The sequence below is a fragment of the Aotus nancymaae genome, unplaced genomic scaffold, assembly GCF_030222135.1.
Source record: "Aotus nancymaae isolate 86718 unplaced genomic scaffold, 86718_ANA_hifiasm-v0.15.2.pri h1tg000003l, whole genome shotgun sequence".
Taxonomy (NCBI): domain Eukaryota; kingdom Metazoa; phylum Chordata; class Mammalia; order Primates; family Aotidae; genus Aotus; species Aotus nancymaae.
In genome coordinates, this window is record NW_026988414.1 from 37,113,389 (window position 1) to 37,119,814 (window position 6,426).

At 48.8% G+C, this 6,426-nt stretch overlaps 1 long non-coding RNA gene across 1 annotated transcript; it reads right to left on the bottom strand.

Moving 5' to 3' along the window:
• Positions 1 to 1,680: 1,680 nt before the first annotated feature.
• Positions 1,681 to 2,914, bottom strand: LOC105724588 (uncharacterized). Its single transcript, XR_010344017.1, has 2 exons — positions 2,744 to 2,914; positions 1,681 to 2,455 (listed from the first exon to the last, which is right to left on the bottom strand). It is a non-coding gene; the product is annotated as an uncharacterized LOC105724588 (long non-coding RNA).
• Positions 2,915 to 6,426: the final 3,512 nt, after the last annotated feature.

Genomic DNA, 6,426 nt, shown 5'->3' on the forward strand with positions numbered 1-6,426 from the left:
GAACATCCCTGGAATCTGCACTCAGAGCCACCACATTCCCCCTGGGGGCTACAAGCTGACATCACTGAGCTACTCTCCCCTTCACCTCTATAATTGCCACCACCACCACGACCTGCCAACTTGGCTCCTTCATCAAGTCCCCCACCTGACCTCCCCCTGTCTGCCATGAGTCCCCTGTTATACCCCTGTTTTGACATCAGTAGCCTTATCTGCACTTAGTCATCGTATACCCCCAGAGACCCTCTCCTTACCCCATCACCATGGCAGCAGTCCATCTCCACTCACTCTCTCCCACCCTGGCCTCCCCAAGTGCTGGGATTACAGGCGTGAGCCACCACACCCGGCCTTCACTCTCTCAGTTGTCACCTGCAGTCTCGGCAACAGTATTGCTTGTCACCCCTTTCATTTTAATGCCCATCCAATTTGTTCTGCCTGTCTACCCATCATCTGCTGATTCTTAACCCCAGCCTCCTACCCCATACAGCATGCTACATACATGCCCCAGCCTCCTGTCCCATACAGTCAGCTGGTTGGCACAGAGATTAGGACTCTGGGCTCAGGAGCTGGACAGCCTGCATTCAAATTCCATGCCTACCACTTACCAGCTGTGTGTTCTTGGGCAACTGGGCCTCAGTTTCTGAATCTGTAAGATTGGGAGGATATTATTGGTGTTTACTTCAAAACAAGGTTGTTGAGAGGCTAAATGACTTACCATTTGTAAGGCACTTAGACAATACATTCTCAATAATGCTAGGCATTATTAAAATAAGAGAAACATAGGATCATCTGTGGGAGCTCACCGGTGAAGTGATTTCTAAGCAGAGACATGACACACAGTAGAAGTTTGCCAGGAGAGGCCAAAGACAGAAAATGCTCCAAGGCAGAGGGAGCCACAGGCAAAGGAGAGGCTTATTCAGAGGACCTGGCAGAAGGACATTAGGCACGGCTGGAGGGTGGAGTGAGATGGGGGCAATGGCAGGATGAGGCTGGAGGGGCAGACAGAAGCCAGATCACACTGTGCCCGTAAGTCATGCCAAGGAGCTTGGGCTTTATCCTGCAGGGGAGGTGAAAGGGAGTCACTGAAGGTTTTTAAGCGAGGATGAATACAGGGAGCTAAAGGCTCTAACTCCACTGGCTGCTGTGCTGATCTAGTGGCCGGCAGTCTGGAGTCAGGTGGCACCTTTCAGAGGCTGTTGCAAGATTTAAGTGAGAGGGGATAGTGGCCATGGCGGTGGGGATGCAGAGGAGGGATGGATTACAGAGCTATTTAGGGTTTTTTAAAAAGGCCCACCTATCACACCTTCCAGCTTTCTGGTTAGAGCCTGTAACAACCCCCAACCCAAATCCTCATCATCATAATACAGCACAGCTCCAAACTGGTTCAGCTCATCACCTCCCTTACCTGGCAATCTCTCTCTCTCTCTCTCTCTCTCTCTCTCTCTCTCACACACACACACACACACACACACACACCCTCCCTCCACTCCTTAGTCCATTGGCTGCCCCTCCCACCTTTCTTGCAACCCATCTGTGATCCATCTCTCTAGCAAAAGCCCCAAACTGTCAAACCCCTTCTAGGATATTTCAAGGTCTAGGCCATCTCCCCCAAGCCTCTGTAGAGGCGGGCCCCGCTTGTCAGATCTTTCAGAGATTTGAGGGGCTGAAGAAAGAAGTCGAGGCTTTCACTTCCAAGCTTCTCTCTTTCCCACTTGGAGTGCCACAGAAGCCACAGAGGAGGAACTTGTGGGCCTGATTCTGGCCTGGTGGTCCCAATTTGAAGAGAACCACCCTTCCCTAAAGTCCGCTCCCCCACACACCCCACAAATGCCCCTGGGTCCCTGGACTTTTGAGGACCCCACCCTGGGCCTCCTCAGGAGAGGCCCAGGTCGCGGTTAAGGGCAGAGAGCTGAGGCTGCGTGGGAGGGAAGGAGGCCTCGCGGGGGGCGGACACCGGATGCGGGGAACCACCGGCAGCGGGATGTGGGGTTCTGAGGACTGTGGTGCTTCAGAAGATGGCTCAGCGTCGCGCCAGGTGGACGTGAGAGCTTTACCCTGGAGGAGGCGGGGGTTGGGGTCCCGCCTACCCACTGGGAAGAGCCAAGGGCTCAAACGCCCCCAACCTAGCCCGCAAATGTCCCCGGCGAACCCGGCCGCCCCAGACCCCCTTCGCTAGCCGCCTCCGCCCACTTAGGACTGAGCTTGCAGCGCCGCCGCCCGGCGAGGGGCGGAGTTGCCACGACGTCTGCGCAGGCGAGCTGCAGCCTGGGCCGCGGCATTCTGGGAGTTGTAGTCCTGATGCTTCGGGGCCGCCCCGGAGTATTGCCCGTGACCGCGCGCAATGAGGAAGACGCCGCTTCCCCGCAGTCGCCTCCCAGGTTCGCGGAACGCAGCGTACCGGCTCCTTCTGGATTGGGTGACATGACTGCTCCCAAACAGTCGTTTGTAAATTGAGTTTCTGTAAAACAATTTTATTTTTCATGTGTGACAGAAGCGGGGTACGATTTGAACTTTTGTTTTCCTTCCAGCCCCCCAGCCCGGATCCTCTGTCTTCTCTCTCCGGTACCGCCGTTCCGTTTTCTTACCTTCTTACCTCGCCTCCATCACCGAGGCGCGTCCTCTGGCCCAGGGCCTCAGTCCTGAACACTAAAACCGGGCAGCTTCCCGACTGATTTCTGAACCTAGACACCTTCCGAGGGTCCCCCTCGCCACACCCTCTAGTTTATCAACTCATCTTACCAAATACCTGTGATTTCTCTCCCCATCTCTAGCTCCAGGTACTTCCCTAGTAGACTGCTTTCCCTCGCCGGTGTAGCATTCCAGCCAGAAGGAGTTCCGGTCCCGTGCTCCATTCCCAGGGACAGACCCTCAGGGGGAGCCCCTAGGGCCCCTTGGGGCTCCAGCTGTCCCCCCTCTTCCTTAGAGCCCAGCTGGGAGGATAGGGACACACTTAAAACGGAAGAGGAAGGGTCTCCGGGACTGTCAAAGGTTCAACAGCAGGAATTTCTTAAGAAATCACTTATAGATGGGGAGGGTCTTTGGAAGCCATCTGGCCAGGGCCCCTTCGTCTTTGGCCCTGCTTTGCAGTCTCAAAGATGGGTTTAAACTTCCAGCTTGGTTTTGTTACGAGGAAAAACAGCTGGGATGTGGAGAAAGACCAAATCTTTTTTTAATATTTAATTTTTATGGGTACATAGTAGATGTATATATTTATGGAGTACATGAGATATTTTGATATAGGCATACAATGCATAATACAGATCAAGTCTTTTTTTTTTTTTTTTTTTTGAGACCGAGTCTTGCTCTGTTGCCCAAGCTTGGAATGCAGTGACGCAACATTGGCTCACTGCAACCTCCGCCTCCCGGGTTCAAGTGATTCTCCTGCCTCAGCCTCCCTAGTAGCTGGGATTACAGGTGTGCACCACCATGCCCTGCTAATTTTTGTATTTTTAGTAGAGACACGGTTTCGCCGTGTTGGCCAGGCTGGTCTGCAACTCCTGACCTCAAGTGATCTACCCACTGGGATTGCAGGCGTGAGCCACCACAGCAGCCCAGACCAAGTCTTAATGACTTCATTTGAAACCTTGAGTCCAGCCATGCCCAGAGCTAGATTTGCCAACTGAACTTTTTGGCTATGTAAGCTAATGAATTCCTTTTTTTTTTTTTTTTTTTTTTTTGCTTAAGTCAAGATTGTGTTTTCTATCTCTTGCAACCATGAGTTCTGACTAATTCTGTGGGGGAAAGACCAACAGACCAGAGCCAGCTGAAGATGCTGGACCTCTGATATCTTCATTTATTGCCCAATTCCTCCGTGAGCCACCCTCCGCTGACTTAAATGTACTGTCATGCTATTTGGCCCTAAGATATTTCTGCTTAACGTGTAAGTTATTCAGATCTCTTGTCTAGCTTATAAATGTCTAGAATTATATAGCCAAAAGGAGGCTGACAGATCTGGCCCAAACTTATACCCACTGAAGGAACTGCCCTATGAGTTTCTTCTTGAACACTTCCAGAGATACTGAACTTCTCCTTGGTAAGGACCTCACTACCTTACAAAGGACTCTTTTCTGATCTTTCTTATTGATAGAACTTTCAAAATTTGGAACCAAACTCTGCTTCCTCATTACTTGTCTCAGTGGTTCTGCCAATACTGGCCAGACAGTCCTGAAGGAATTGGAAGCCAGTCCTTACAAATGGCCTAGGTCTTTCCTTTTCAGGAGAAGGTTTCTAAAAGTGCCTTCTACTTTTTTTTTTTTTTTTTTTTTTGAGAAGGAGTCTTCCTCTGTCGCCCAGGCTGGAGTGCAATGTCATGATCTTGGCTCACTGCAACCTCCACCTCCCAGGTTCAAGGGATTCTCTGGCCTCAGCCTCCGGAGTAGCTGGGATTACAGGCACACACCAACATGCCCAGCTAAATTTTGTGTTTTTAGTAGAGACAGAGTTTTGCCATGTTGGCCAGGTGCTAGTCTTGAATGCCTGACCTCAGGTGATCTGCCCGCCTCAGCCTCCAAAAGTGTTGGGCTTACAGGTGTGAGCCACTGCGCCCAGCTGGTTCTTTTACAGACTTTATTTGCAGCCTACTCATCACTCCCATTGTTTGGCTTGATCCTTAAAGTGTGGCACTAAGAAGTGAATCTAGCACTGGCAACACATAGTTGGGGGCCATATCTTTGGGCACTAAGTCTACCAGGCCCCTTTGTTTGTTAGGAATCGACTCTTTAAGTGAAGCAGTGTTTGTCATAAGGACACATGGGGCCATCAGGAGGCCTAAATGGAATGGGAATCCCAGAACAGTGGCTATGGTGCGACTAGACCTTTGCAGACTGTTATTGGATCTCAGATCTCTGCAGTGCTCGGGACCTCAGTGGCAGGAGTATGTGGGACTTCAGGATCTTGCTCCTCTAGTTCCAAGACTCAGATAGTATCTTCATTTCTGCTTCTTTTAGTTATATTCAATTTCTTCCCACTTAGCTAACTTGCTTCCCTATCCTTTATTGTATATTTTCTACTTCACTGTTCTGCCTCCTTACAGCAGCTTCGTATTTCCTCCTCTGTCTTGTGACCTCAGTTAAATGTTTAATTATAGAAATAGCATGTGCACGTGGTAAAAAAAAAAAAAAATCAAATAGAACCAAAGGCTACACAACAGTGGTTCTCAACCAGGGGTGACTTTGCCCCCCACCCCCTCCAGGAAACATTTAGGGCATGTCTGGAAACATTTTTGGTTGTCACAGCTGGGGAGGGGGTACTAGTGGAAAGAGGTCAAGGATGCTGTTAAACAACCTACAAAACTCAGGTCAGATACCCCACAATAAGGAGTTTCTCACCCCACACTTACAGTGCTGATGGTGGGAAATCCTAGTGTGGGTGGGAAAAAAAGTAAAAGGCTCTATCCCCCCATCCCCATTCCTACTCCCTGTCATAGTTCCTGTCAAAGTTAGGGAACTACTTTTAACAGTTCCTAGCTTTAAGTGTTTTGGTGATTATCATTGTATAGTATTTGTTAATAGTAATACTTAGACCTCTCAGAGCAAGAGAATTCTAGGAAACTAGTGATGTTCTCCATTCCACACCCTGACAACTCCAGCTATAGATGACAAACTTTAAGTGGGCTCCTTTGGGCTCCAAGCAGAGAGAATTCTTTGCAGACAAGTTCTGGAGAACAGCTGCAGAGCCAAAAGCAAGGACCTTCAGGAAGAAAGCAAGTCTTAGAGACAACCTGCTTCCCAAGGACAATCATGGCTCTTCTGTGTCTTAACTCCCCTCAAAACTAATTGTGGATTGAATTTCTCAGCCCTTGAGGCTGGGAAAATGCAGAAAAACCAGAGGGCAGAGGAACCTGCTGGCAGAGACAGCTGTATCCCTGACAGAAAAAATGAGAGCCTGGAAGAGATATGTGTGAAGCTCAAACACAAAAGATTTCCTTGAACTAGAAAATGTGATCTCAGAACTAAAAATTTCCATAGATAAATCAAAGGAGAGGCCAGTCATTGCTGAAACCCCAAAATAGGCCTAGAAAATTAAATAGAAAAAATGTTTCAAAACCTGTCACAAAAATATAGAGATGTAAATATGTGGTAGAAGGTAGGAGCCTGGAACAGAGCCAGTAGACTTAACCTGCAAATGCTGTGGGCTCCAGGAGAAAAAGGAACAGAAGAGGAGAGGTCATAATTAAATAATCGATGGAATTTCTTTAAGCTGAAGAAAGAGTTAAGTTCCAGATCCAACTGAAACCAAAAGACACACACTCAGCTACATATAGGTAAAAATTCCCAAACTCTAAGAATATAGGAAATCTTACATATTTTCAGGCAGAAAGCAAGTTCTTTTTCCTCATCTGCAACCCTGGGAGTTAAAAGACCCCAAAATGGAATGTGGGCTAATAAAAGAAAAGCCCTGCAACCCATACCCAGCCAAGGAAGAAAAAAA